Here is a 13,333-nt window from a genome sequence, read left to right on the forward strand (position 1 = left end):
CACTATTTTGTACACTGTACTTATCAGCTTCTTTGGCATTCTTCTGTCAAACACTACACCTGACACTCTGTGCCAGTTGGCTGCAGCCCCTCTGAGCCTAGCTTTGACCTTTTCATTAGGACTTTCCTTCTCCTCAACCATCTGTCCCAGATATTTGAAGCTCTTACCACTGTCTTCCCTTCTATCTCAATTCTTAGCTTCGTGTGATATCCCCAATTTCCCGCCATTACCACGGTCTTATCTGCACTTAGTTTCATCCCATATGCTTTCAGTTTTTGCATTCCATTCCCCCTATCCTTTGTTGAAATTCTTAAACAGAGTCTGCCTGTAACGCCACTTCATCTGCATACAGCAACGTTGTTGTTCTGTCCCCTCAGACCTGTTTGCTAATTTAGTCCATTACCAGAATGAATGGCAGTGGGTTCAAAGGTGAACACTGGTGCACACGTACTCCCACTGGGACCCTCCTCTGTGAGATCAAACACTGTTTATACTTAAGTCACTGGGTCCTTGTTCATAGTCTGCACTAATTCTACCAATGTTTCCAGGACTTCTAACCACAGCAATACTGTCCAAATCAGCTTTCTTGGGACCTTGTCATATGCTTTCTCCAAGTCTAGGAATGCCTATTTGGACTCTCCTCATCTCTAGCTTCTTCTTAACTATCTGTCTCACTGCAAGCATCAGGTCAGTTGTGCTGCATCCTGATGTGAATCTGAACTGCTCATCTCCTATTTTACTTTCTACTACTCTGCATATTTATTTATCAATCACCCTCTCCAGAACTTAAATTGCATTGTGACAGGAGTTGAATACCAAAGTACTGTCCATAGTTGTGAATGTCCCATTTGTTCTTGTATTCTGGCAAGAGTATGCTAATTCTCCAGTCATCTGGGATATGCCTTTCTCCAAACTACCTCCAAACTACTATGGGTACCCTCAGGTGCCATTTCTCTCCTATCTTACCCAGCATCTTTATCGTAACTGCTGTGACTTCATAAGAGCCTACTGCTTTCCCTATCTTCATTTTCCTTAATGCTGTTCTTACTTCTTCTAGGGTGGGCTCCTCTTCTCTCAGTGTAGGCTGTGTCTGGGGCACTACAACTTCTGTAGGCTTTTCTTTATTCAGAAGCTGCTGGAAGTACTCCTCCCATCTGCCTTTGATGTCCTGTGGAATAGTGAACAGGTTGTTGCTGGCATCCCTTATGAAGGGTGTCTGACTATCTTCTTTATCTTTCTGTCTTTGTCTTGCAAACTGATATAGTTTCTTTGCAACACCTACTGAGTCACTTTCCAGAAGCGGATAGAGTGCCTCTGATGCCCTTTTCTTTGTTATTGTAACTCTTTTCGTAGCTTCTTTGTTAGCTAAGCCCCCCCCCCCATCTCCCCAGATGAAATACCTACTAGCATAACTCACTCCCACAACTGTTAGCAGGGAGCAGGTTCTGGTGGCACTTGCTAAAGCCAAAAACACAGCCTCAGTGGGCCCTGACAGTATCTTTTGATGTCTGTTAAATAATTTGAAGCATGGCCTATCAAGACATCTTGAGTCACTCTTTATACCATGAGAATGGAAGACTGCAGTAGTATTCCCACTTCACAAGGGTGGACTATCATCTGACCCTGCAAAATACAGACCCTTTAGTCTGACTAGTCTAATATGCAAAGCCATGGATCAAATTATCATGGAAATGAACCACAAAGACATAGGCAACCATCAGACATTAGGCTGAACCCAGTGTAGCTTTGTTAAGAGAATATTATGCCTACTAAACATGGATGGGAAAATGGTATGTGTTCCAAGGTGGACCTGGCTAAGGCATTTGATAGAATACCCCAGTGTGGTATAGCTGATAAACTCACCGAACTGGGCACAAACCTCTACATAACTTGCTGAATTCCCAGCTGTCTCATAGACAAGACCCTGGAAGTGAGGATTGGAGAGACCACCTCTACTAACAGATCAGTCACCAAAGGAGTACTCAGGGCTGTGTTCTGGGACCAGTCCTTTATGGCATCTACTTATCTGAGGTAAAGGCTAATGCCAAGAGCCTTGACTGCACTAGTTATCAGATGACTGCAAATTGGGAGCTATCATAAATTCTGCCCGTGACACAACCATTTATAAGAGGGTCTAACACAGAGAAATGACTGGTGCAAAAGTCGATGATTAATACTGAGTGCCACGAAATGCATTGTAGTGCCTTTTGGAAAAATGGACACCCAGGACAATTACTACATCTTTAAGACACCCCTAAAGATGACTCAATAGTCATGGATCTGGGAAGATGGGTAGACCGTAATATGGCCTTTGACCAACATGTGGCCAAGGTAGTAAGAAAGCCATTCTATTTCATCCAAGTTGTAAGTAAGGGCATGGTGCTCAGGTCCAAGGAAGTCATAATGTCATTTTAGTTGGTCCTTATCAGAGCCGTCATTAAGTATATTGCCCCTTTTGCCATGTACCTGACCAGATGGATCTACTTCAGATGATCGAACTTTTAAAACCTCGAATTTCATATCGCCAAGACCATATGATCGAAGTTTCAAAACTTCGAACACCTGAAAGACAAACAAAAACAAAACAAAAAACTTTTCCTGCATGTCTTTCCGGGGAGCAACCCCCCTGCACGTCCCACACCCTCTGCTATTTAAATATATCAACTCCGAGATCGCACTACAGTGAGGAAAAGGGAACATTTCCTGTTCAGCGCTGTATGGAGATCTCTGTTCAGAACATTCAAAGTTTTAAAACTTCGATCATATGGTCTTGGCCATATGAAATTCAAAGTTTTAAAACTTCGATCATCTGAGGGGGACCTGACCAGACATGTATGGATCACGTTAAAGCTCTATCTCTATGCTCATTCTTTTTTGAGTTACTGAGAGGCGATCTCTGGCTGGCATACAAGGCATCCTCGGATCCAGTTCTAATGGACCTTTTGCACATCCAGAAAATTAACAGTATCAGAATCACTCGATCTAAGAATTTAAATTTTGCTTGTGACATAAATAGGACACATTGATGAAATGGATGTCTCAGAGGATACCTGTGCTCTGGAACCCCATGCATGTGAAGCAGAGTCCATCCCTACCCTATTTAAATGTAACCTTGACCAATGGATGGGAAATCGGAAATTCATGGTAGGTCTGGTCTCCATGTCTCTAATAGGCAGAGGAAGACAGTAACTATGCCCAAGCTAGCATATCCCCCACAACCTTTAGAAACTTCCTCACATTGTCCTTCTAATAAATGTCCATGATACATAGGGATATAATTGGGTTGGTTTATGCAGCTAAGCTTATAAAGGCCTTGGTGGTTGTTAGCCTAGTATATACCTATGAATCTATGAAAAATTACTTTCCTTCTCCCTTGGATAGACGAGTCAGTAAAATACTTCTCTTCCCCTCCCCACCACCACCAGTGAGTGGTTCTGCTAATTGAGTCTCTGTTGCCTTTGTCACAGTAGGAATCAATCCCTGTTTGCCATAGAGCAATGTACCAGCAATATCTTTTTCTCCTGTGTAACATAATTTGTATACCTTCTGAAAAATACCTGTAAGGAGAGAAACCCATCTACTTAGTAAGTAGATGCAGAATAATTAAAAATCCTTGGCCTGTTACTGAAGTGCTTATACTTCTTTTGGTTTTCCTACCTTCTTTATCCCCCAACCCCTCCTGCTCATCAGGCATGTACATACTTGGACCTAAGCTCTGACCTTGCATGCCCTGAGAAAACTGTTGTGCTTCAAAAGGCTTCAAGCACTCATACAGTGAAAAAGTATGAACTCTAATAGCCTTTGTGTCTGTCAGAGAAGTTTTGCTGTAAATGTTTCCCATCTGGAGCAATTGCTGCTTTACAGATCTTGGTTCTTCATTTTGTTTTTTGGCTTTGGTGCATTCTTTATGGAGTCTGCATGTACTCCTTGTGACAGGTGGATTTTTACTGGGTTTCTTCTCAAGTCCTGAAGAACTGCTTAGGTGAATGCATGGCCCCCACAAGGGGGGGCTGACAGGACCGTAGCCTGGGGGCCCGGTGTGATTGGTCAAAAGATAAAAATATTTAAAACCTCTTTTTGAAATTTCTCGGCCACTGAAAATTTATACTTTAATTCATACAACAATTAAATCGTGAATTTTAAAAAGTGCCCGTATCCATAATTTTTCAATTGTGGAGATGGGCCCTTTTCAAAAGTCACGATTCAATTATTATCATCATCAGTGCAGCAGAGCAGGTGGCGCGAGCCTAGCTCTATAACAGCTGTCCTTGTTACAGCACTGATATCACCACCAGGGCTTGTGAACTGTTGTGTCTCCTGCATACTCCCCATCTCTCTCTCTCTAGAAGAGGCAAGGCTAATTCCACCTGGCCAGCTCCAGCAGGTTCTCAAGTCACTAATCAAACTCAATTTGCCAGAGTCACAGGCAGATCTTTATTCGTCTATGTGAGGAGTGCTGGGCAAATTTTGCAAAACTCAATACACATTAATGGTTTCAGTTTTATTAATAACAGTGTGCTGATGTACTTTGTGTTTCACTGTTGCAGTCATTACATTTGGGTAATCTGCTGGCAGGTTGCCCTCAGTCGGCCTGATTAACAAAGTTTTGGGTCCTGCGTTGGTTGCTGTCCCTTCTTCCATGATGTCAGGTCCTCAGGGGTATAAAACATGCATCCAACACCATTACATCAGTCTTTTTTGCCATGCGGTGCCTGAAGCAGAAGCAGTTTGCAAGTGCCGGTTGGCTGACTCCTGAAATTTTCGTTTTCGAGTTTCAGAACCGAAGTCTTCAACTTAAAGCTAAGTACCCCGTTGGGGAAACTTTTTCTTGCTCCTTACCGATGTCAGTAAAAGTTAATAATTGCATTACTTGTGGAAAGCAAATGCCTCACAAAGATTTTCATTCGTACTGTATTCCTTGCCTTGGCCCTGACCACGATGTACCTCGCTGTCGCTTTTGTGCTTTATTTAATCAGCGCACTATCCGTCGTCGGTACATTTTTGCCTCTAAATATTTCGGTTCTCGGTTTAATTATCCAGAAATGCCATCAAGTTAGCCATCCAACTACCGGGATTCTGAAAAAACGCAAAGGTAAAGACAGAGACAGGCCGCCGAGGTCCAAAACTGCCGACAACGCTTTCATCCTAAGCTAGTCGCCAGTTCGCTGGTACTCCTTCTGATTCGCAAGCCTCTACTGAGACTCATTCTGTGTCCGGTATGCCTTCACCTATGGAACCCGCAGATTTCTCTACCTTGGATGGGTCCAGAGACGCTGTGCAGGCACCGGCTTCTGAGGGTGTAGTCAGGCCTACAGACTTGTATATTAAATCAACTCCACTTTCATTACTAAGGCCTAAATCTCGATCTATGTCTAAAAAACTGACGTCCAGGCCACATGTTCAGGCCCCTATGCCTAAAAAGCAAATTATCAAAATGGCTGAAGATCTAATTACTCTAATCAGGGGTAGTCAACCCCTCCCCTCTAAGAGGCGTAGGGCTGAGCTTGATTATGAATCTTCTGATCAGGTTTCTATTTCTTCTGATTCTTCTAATGACCTGGATTTGTCCATACCTACTTATGAGGATTCTGATGCAAAGGATTCCATTCCCTCTGCTTCCCCTCCTGAGGATTTTTCTTTTGGGGAAACTTTACATAGCTTAAGAGAGCATTTCCACTGGGAAAGTCAGGAATTTTCTTATTTAAAAAAGAGGCTTAGGGATTTCCTCCTTCTACCTCAGCATAGGCCTTTGGCTATACCTTCTGTACCTTCTGTACTAGACATTGTTGATGATGTGTATTCGGAATCCAGTATGGCCCCTGATTCCCTACCTCCGGCTCCTAGTAAACCTGACAGATACTACAGGGTTCCCGAGTCCCACAAGTTTCTTTTCAAAAATCGTGTTGCAGATCCAGAAACTATTTCTCAGGGGCCCAAGGGCATTAAGGCGTCTACTGCTAAAAATCCTACCCCTTCTGATAGAGACTCCAGGGCGCTGGATAGATGGGGTAAGAAGGTTTATACTTCTGCAACCTTGACAATCAGGGCTTTAAACTGTCAATTTCATATGTTAAAATATCAACAGCATATTATTGGACTGCTTAAACAGAAAATTATGATGTTTCCTGACTGTGTGGAAAATAAAGATTTACAGGATTTATTGCATTCTGCTGAACAAGTTGGAAAACATACTTTGCAATGTGGTTTTGATTCTTTAGAGGCCTCCTGCAGGGCTGCTGTTACTGGGTTTGTGCTTAGAAGGCATGCTTGGCTTAAGGAGTAAGCTTTGCCTGATCATGTTAAAGCGAAATTGTTGGATGCTCCCTTAAATCAGGACAGTCTGTTTGGTAATAAGACTGAAGAAGTTCTAAAAAAGATGGACGATAAAGCTAAATCATTGCAAACTGTTAAAGATTTCTTAAAGTGCAACCTCCAAGATTTAGTAGGCACTGGCCAACTAAGAATTGGTCCTTTCCAGCCCCTTCCAGATCCTCTCAAGCCAAACCCAGACACACCAAAAGCACCAGGTTTCAGTCCCAGGGGACTCTCAGAACTAAGCAATGGGGGGGGGGGGGGCCTCCACTTCCAAATCTGGAAATAAGAAGACACTCCCTATGGTAAACAGTCTCAATGACTTCCTTTTAAAATTACCAAGCACTTACCTTTTAGCCGCCCCTTTGCGGGGAAAGATTGCTCTTCATGCAAAGAACTGGGAACTCATAACCCAGGACAAATGGGTTTTAAATATAGTGTCCCAGGGATACAGATTTCATTTTGACATGTTGCCAACACCAAACGGGTGGCCAGACCTGCCCTCAAATCAATGGGCAGAGGCTCAAAAACAAATACTTTCCCTCTTAAACATGGGGGCCATTCAACCAGTACCAGAAGAGGAAAAGGGACAAGGTTTCTATTCCAGGCTCTTTCTGGTACCCAAAAAAGACAAATCATGGCGTCCAATTCTGGACTTGTCTACTCTAAACACTTTTCTGGACATTCCAAAATTCAAAATGCTGACTCTTCACCAGCTACTTCCTATGCTAGGCAAAGATGCCTGGTTGACAACTCTAGATTTAAAAAAAGCATACCTGCACATCCCAATCAGGGAATCTTGCAGAAGATACCTTTGCTTCAAAGCAGGCTACTTGCATTATCAGTTCTCTGCACTGCCCTTTGGCTTGTCTACTGCACCCAGGGTATTCACAAAGTGCCTGGCTCCAGTAATTGCATTTTGCAGGCAAAGAAATATTCAAATATATCCATACCTGGACGATTGTCTAATTCAGGCAGAAAACCAGGGCATACTTCTAAATCATCTGGCGTTTGTAAAAGGGTTCTAACTTGTCTGGGGTACACCATAAACGAAAAGAAATCACAACTGATACCCTCTCAAAAGATTACATTCCTGGGTGCAAGCTTGAATACATCTGCCCAGATGGCTTTCCTCACTCCAGAGAAGCAAATACATTTGGTAACTTACTTCATACAAGTGGCCACAAAAATCCTGCTATCTGCAAGGCAAATACTGCAAGCCTTGGGGTTCATGGCCTCCTGCATTCTTCGAATTCCATATGCAAGACTGCATATGAGGAAACTACAGTGGTACTTAAAATGTCTATGGAGTCAATATTGTCACAGCCTGGAAACGATGATTCCTATCAAACCTTGCCTACGCCTGGAATTCCTATGGTGGGCAGAGGCCTGCCACCAAAACAAGGGACTGCCATTCACACTACGCCCTGCCGCCCAAACCCTAACTACAGATGCATCAGACTATGCATGGGGGGCTCACCTGGCAGGCCTGCCGCCCAAACCCTAACTATAGATGCATCAGACTATGCATGGGGGGGCTCACCTGGCAGGGAGGTGCATTCAGGGCAAATGGAACCCAAATCAAATGCACCTACATATCAAAAAGAAATGTTAGCTGTACAGAATGCTCTGACAGCCTTCAAGGACTACATTCTTCCAGGACAAATAATGGTAAAGATGGACAACACCACAGTTATGTGGTACATAAGCAGGAGGGTACACATTCTTACCCCATCTGCAGACTAGCCATGGCATTGTGGAACACAGCCTTGAGCTACCAAGTGCACCTAGAAGCTCAATTCTTGCCAGGAGAATTGAATACACTGGCAGACCAGCTAAGCAGAAATCTCATGGACCCACATGAGTGGAAAACAGGAACCACGGATTTTCAACATGTTGACAAGCAAATGGGGGAGCCCAGACATAGATCTATTTGCCTCCCCCCAGAACTACCAGTTGGACAAGTTTTACACAAGGACTCATCACAAAGAAGCCTGGAAAGTGGATGCTCTGTCCTTCAGCTGGAAAAGCCGATCAGTCCATGCCTTTCCCCCTCTGCCTCTGCTCTCCAAAGTTCTGCTAAAAGTCAGACAGGACAAACCAAGAATGATTTTGATTGCTCCAGACTGGCCACGCCAACACTGGTACCCAGTCCTGTACAGTGTCGCAAATATCTCCATGGCACCTGCCTCAGACCCCTTCCTTGCTGTCTCAGCAGGAGAACCAAATTCTGCATCCTCAGCTTCCAGCATTGAACCTTGCAGCCTGGCTTATCACTTCTATTCACCCTTATCATCCCTCAGCAAACCTGTGATGGATGTCATCTTGGAGGCGAGAAGGCCTAGTACTAGAAAATCTTATGCTGACAAATGGAAAAGATTCTGTGTCTGGAACCAATCTTTAGGGATGAACACAGCAACTCCCATTTTTCCTCAGATTTTGCAATAATTAACTGGGATGCTTCACAAGGGCCTTTCTTTTTCCTCTATTAAAATCTATGCTTCAGCTATTTCAGCTCACTATAACACAGAACCACCCCTCTTCTCTCATCACCTGCTCAAGCAGTATCTCAGAGGGGCAAAGAACTTGAGACCACCCAGGAGAGCTCCTACCCTTGCCTGGGACCTTAACTTTATTTTGGAGAAGCTCACTCTACCTCCTTTCGAGCCAGCTGCTACTGCAGACTTAAAATTTCTTTCTTGGAAAACAGCCTTCCTTTTAGCAATCACTTCAGCTAGAAGGATATCTGAATTACAGGCCCTTATGGCAGTGGAGCCTTTCATCATCTTTCATGCGGATAGGGTATCTCTGAGGACCAATCCATCCTTCATGCCCAAGGTGGTTTCCAGTGTGACTCTGAATCAGTCCATTCATTTGCCAACCTTCTTTCCCAATCCACAGAACAAAGGGGAACGGATTCTGCATTCCTTGGATGTGCACAGACAACTTAGATTCTACTTGGACAGGACTAAATCTCGAAGAAAATCTGACCAATTGCTGGTAGCATTTGCTGCAGGGGCAGAGGGGAAGGCTATTTCAAAACAAACCATTTCTAAGTGGATCAGTCATTGCATTCATTTCTGCTATAAGCACCATGGAAAAGCTATCCCCCAGGGGATCAGATCTCACTCCACCAGGGCTGCATCTACTTTTGCAGCTTTTCTTAGAGGTGTTCCTACCAGGGATATTTTAGAAGCTGCTACCTGGAGTTCTGTACATACTTTCACCAAGCATTATCATTTACCAATTTTCTCTAAATCCAGAGCTGCTTTTGCCACTGCTGTCTTGCAGGGCCTTATAGCTGGCCCTAATGCTGTATAGACTCCTCCTTTCAACCATAGCTTTGGGAATCTACCGAAATGTAATGACTGCAACAGTGAAACACAAAGAACATAGTACAGTTGTGTACACTTACCATAAATGTAGATGTTAGAGTGTATTCACTGTTGCAGTCCTGGTTACCCTCCCTCCAGCCCCCTACTTTTCTCTGGCTATACCTCTACTTTCTTTTACTATGCTTAAAAACCTTTTTGGTGTTTTTGCTTTTGGTTGGAGGTATATTTTTGTGTTTTTTAATTTTATTGGCTCCCCATTGGGGGGGGGGGGCATCAGACATCTGGGGCAAGACAGACTGATGTAATGGCGTCGGATGCATGTTTTATACCCCTGACGACCTGATGTCATGGAAGAAGGGACAGCAACCGACGCAGGACCCAAGACTTTGTTAATCAGGCCGACTGAAGGCAACCTGCCAGTGGATTACCCAAATGTAATGACTGCAACAGTGAATACACTCGGACATCTACATTTATGGTAAGTGTACACAACTGTACTTTCTGCAGATAGAAACATATAATTGGGTTACAGTATTTATTAACTGATAAATTAAAATGGTAAACTCATTAAACCAGCATAATTGTGGTCTGCTGATGAGCTAATAGTGTTACCAGAGGTTACCAAATATCTTACTATAGCAGTTTTCACAGTGCAGCCTTTTAATCTTTATACTAACTGGTTTCCACATTACTTAATGCATTTTTGCTGTTTCATACATTGCTTGTATGTTATGAAATATGTTATGCTTCACTGATTGATAGATCATAGTGTCTCTGTATGGCTTTTCTCAAATGCAGTCACCTGTTTTATATTCTACTCTGATATTGTTAGAGGTTTTGTGAAGTAGGTTTACACAGCACATGTACAGATGCCTCAGTACTGGTGTCAGAGTGCAGGACCTAATGCCACAGTTCCTTTAAATCAGATATGACAAAGTAATGCTGTATACCTCAGTCCTCCAAAAACATTAATTCTGAGAAACATACTAATACAATGAAAATAAGTACCCGGAATGATGAAGTCCAGATGTAAAACTTTGAATACCCCCCCAAGTATCTCTAAAAGCTTAAAAAATGCATTCAAATGTTCTGTGATTTTATAGTGTAATGATTATGTTTCTAACAGTTTTCTCATTTCACAACACATAACATGACATGGCACACAAAACAAACTACAAAGAAAAAATAATTCAAGCGAGGTTGAGGTCCAAATAATAGGGTGCCACGATTCCCAAGTGGCACCCCTTAATTTCCGAATTTCCTGGCTTTTTTTTCAAGCTGACATCATCGCGCAGAGGCATGCACAGTGACGGCTTCATGAGAAGCCTGCCATCCTATCAGAATTTGGCTCAGGGCTGCTCTGGGCTGAGTTTACTTTGCAAGCCTGCAACAGAGTAGAGAATGAGGTAAGAGAGAGGGACAGGACAGACGAGTCAGAAGCCTGAGCAGCTGATAGCGCTGCGAAGCACATTATTGGATTTAACAGGCAAGAAAAAAAATGTACACACGTCAGTGTAGTCAGTACTAGAGAGCATCATTTATTTCATAGTAGGAATAAATCAGTGAATTGTGCCTTCACTGAAATTAGGCACTTGTTTGCATTTATTTTGATGAAGCAATTCTGTGCTTCTGTACTGTTTTATTCTAATGGCCAGTAGGATATATGTATATATGTATGTATGTATATATCTATATATAAATGTATATACATATATTATATATATATATATATATATATATATATATATATATATGATAAAATATGTTATCTTTGTGCTGAAAGTTTGATTTAACTGAGCTGCATTTTCGTGTTCTGTTTTTGGAAGTTTACCAGTTATTTTTGTGTCAAAACAACTTTTTTTAACCCGAGTACCCGACTGTTAAAAGTATATGAATAACAGCTACTTTGAGTAATGACTATTACTAGCTTTTGTCGGGATAATGGATTACTTATTTTGAAGGCATGTGTTGCAGAAACCATGAATCTTCTTTTGTAACTGTTAGTGTGGAAAAATAAATAGCCATGCCATGCTCTGAATTTCTGGTCTTTGGATGTGTAGATTCTTGTGCAAGATATGGCTGTCTGTGGCTGCGCACTGGTCGGGTTATGACAGCAGCTATTTTATTTAAGCAACAGTGTGTGTCTGTGTTTGTGTGTGTGTGTGTGTGTGTGTGTGTGTGTGTGTGTGTGTGTGTGTGTGAAGCTGCAGATTTCGAATTCAAATGTTAAACACGGTAAGCAGAGTGGTTATGACAGCAGCATACCTGTCAACCTCTTAGAGTAAGAAATCTGGACAAAGCCATAAATAATGGGGGACGGTGTAAAGGCCCAAAGATAGGGACAATTTCTGAATATTGTACTTACAAACTTAAAGTAGATAGAGCAACAGGATGTGCTTTAATATTAATTTTCTGAAGGATATGAAGTCTGAAACTCAAATGTCTGACATTATTTTCTGAATTAAATCTTCAGTGATTTGCCAATGATTTGCTATAAAACCACAATTTTATAAAAAACGGACCAAAAATATTAGGCAGAAAGCTGGACATTCTGCAAAAATCTGTACAGTTGAGAGGTATGCGAGCAGCTATATTATTTAAGAATGCAACTCACACGGTGTGTGTGGTTTATTATTGCAGCAGCTCCGCATCTTTCTAATTCAAATGTTACAGTAAGCAGAGTGGTTATGGCAGCAGCTATTTTATTTAAGCATTAGTGTCTTTGTTTCAATGAATGTGAGTTTCAAGGGCAGAGAAGTTTTAATGCTAAGTCTATTTTCATTCTGAGACTGTAATGCTTTGTTTAGCAGATGTTTATTAGTGTTTATACTGTAAAATGTAAAATAAGTTTTAAATGAAATCCAAATAATCATTGTAGAAGTAAAGCAGTATGCACCTTCCAGTGTTTATGGTAAATGGAGTGAAATAGCCAAGTAATGGGACATTGAATGGCTGCAGGGGGACTCTGGGGACATATTTTGGTTATCTGTTCTTCAGTTTGCATTTGAAAGTTGATTTCCCACAATTGTATTGGAATGGGTGGGGTTACATTATTAGGTATGCAGATTTTGTTAATTAGCGTACAGATTTGTACCTATTTTCCATGGGCATTTGTCTGGATTTTTGATGTTTTCAGGTTGAGAGGTATGTTCGTAATCGTAAGTAAATATTTTTACTTTGCACCCGTCCTGTTCTTTACGGATATGTTCATTTTGAAAAAGTTATATAGATATTTTTGGCTTTTATTATTTTTTTAATAGAAATTAACAAGTAAAAGTAAAGCCATGTCTGCTTCAAATTATAAACACAAGTTTGGCGCTCAGAAAAGGAAACTTAAATACGAAAAAGAAGCAAAAACATCACACAGTCGTTAATCGATAAAATTCTTTAAATATGGTGACGAAAAGAATTTAACGCATAGTACTAATCATGAAGATAGCGATTATGAGAATTCAAAAATTCAAAAGTCAGTCGAAGAGGAAGCGACTGCCACTGTTGCAACTGTCGTAGAATAAGGAGATGAGAATCCTCAAGAAGAGCTAACTTGAAAGAACATGATACAGTCGATAGTTCAGTTACACATCATTTTGAAAATCCTGATGTAAAATACGATGATCCTGGTACATGGCCTTGAGTAGTTTCAAATAATGTGACAAGAAATAGTACAACTCACCACCTTTCAAGAA

The 13,333-nt window shown here is 41.7% G+C and overlaps 1 pseudogene; it reads left to right on the forward strand.

Moving 5' to 3' along the window:
• The window catches only part of LOC122810658, a 194,387-nt pseudogene extending 181,366 nt beyond the window's left edge, over positions 1-13,021 (forward strand).
• The last annotated feature ends 312 nt before the right edge of the window (positions 13,022-13,333 follow it).

The sequence above is a fragment of the Protopterus annectens genome, chromosome 9.part0 (genome assembly GCF_019279795.1).
Source record: "Protopterus annectens isolate FY-2018-M chromosome 9.part0, PAN1.0, whole genome shotgun sequence".
Lineage (NCBI taxonomy): Eukaryota > Metazoa > Chordata > Ceratodontiformes > Protopteridae > Protopterus > Protopterus annectens.